The following is an 893-nucleotide window of genomic DNA, read 5'->3' as shown; positions in this document are numbered from 1 at the left end:
GCCTGGCCCGCTAGCGGAAGCGCCCGCCCTCCGGCCTCCCCGAGGCTCCTCCCCTTCCGACGCCCCGTCGCGTGCCTCTTCTGTCCCGCCGCCGGTGCCCCCGGATCCGCCCCGCCCGCCCGAACCTGCCCCGATATCGCTCGCCTCCCTCGGCAGCTTCCCGGCTGCCCTAGCCTCTGCGCGGGCCTCCCTGGGCTCTCCCGCCAGCCTCGCGGTGCCTGTGAAGGTCGCTCGGCGGGAGCCCCTCCGGCGGTCGGATCAGCTTTTTCAAGCGAGGCGACGGATCGGTGCCTTCCGCCCATGCGTGTGCCTCGGTGCCTGATGGGCAGCAAGAAAATAAGCCTTCGGGCTGAATTAATGGTCGAGTCGTGGTGGAGACCTTCGGCGGCCTTTTCTGGCGTCTAATCGGCGTTTTCTCCCGTTTCATCTGTGGCATTCCGACGCCTCTCGTGTACCAAATGCACGTTTCTTTTTCCCTCCTGTGTAGAGACCCCCCTTAATAAAATGCTTTCTGGTTCTGATGGCCACGAACCGCCTTTTAGGTTCATTCACCTGGTGCAACGAGCCAACGATTCACACAGAGCCCCTCCGCCCCCTCCCCCGAAAGTGGAATTCAACGAAAATTCTTTAATTTCAGAACATATAGACAGATTTAACCATAATTTCAATTGGGAAAATGTGACCATCCTAGACCAGGCCCAGTCCAAAATTGCCAGGGAATTTCTAGAAGCTGGCACTCTGGCAAATCAGCCATCAATAGACACATAGACGTTAACAACATATATAGATATGCAAAAGAGACCATCACCCCGTCCAAAAAGGAACAAAAAGACCCTCCACCAAGGAGACTTGTCTTCTTGACGAGGAAGAGTCAGGAAGGAAATCCAGAGGAA

This window comes from Notechis scutatus, chromosome 3 (genome assembly GCF_049901735.1).
Source record: "Notechis scutatus isolate UNSWTSFEM ecotype Mainland chromosome 3, rNotScu1.2, whole genome shotgun sequence".
Lineage (NCBI taxonomy): Eukaryota > Metazoa > Chordata > Lepidosauria > Squamata > Elapidae > Notechis > Notechis scutatus.
The sequence above is the reverse complement of the archived record's forward strand: the minus strand, read 5'-3'. Positions refer to the sequence as shown.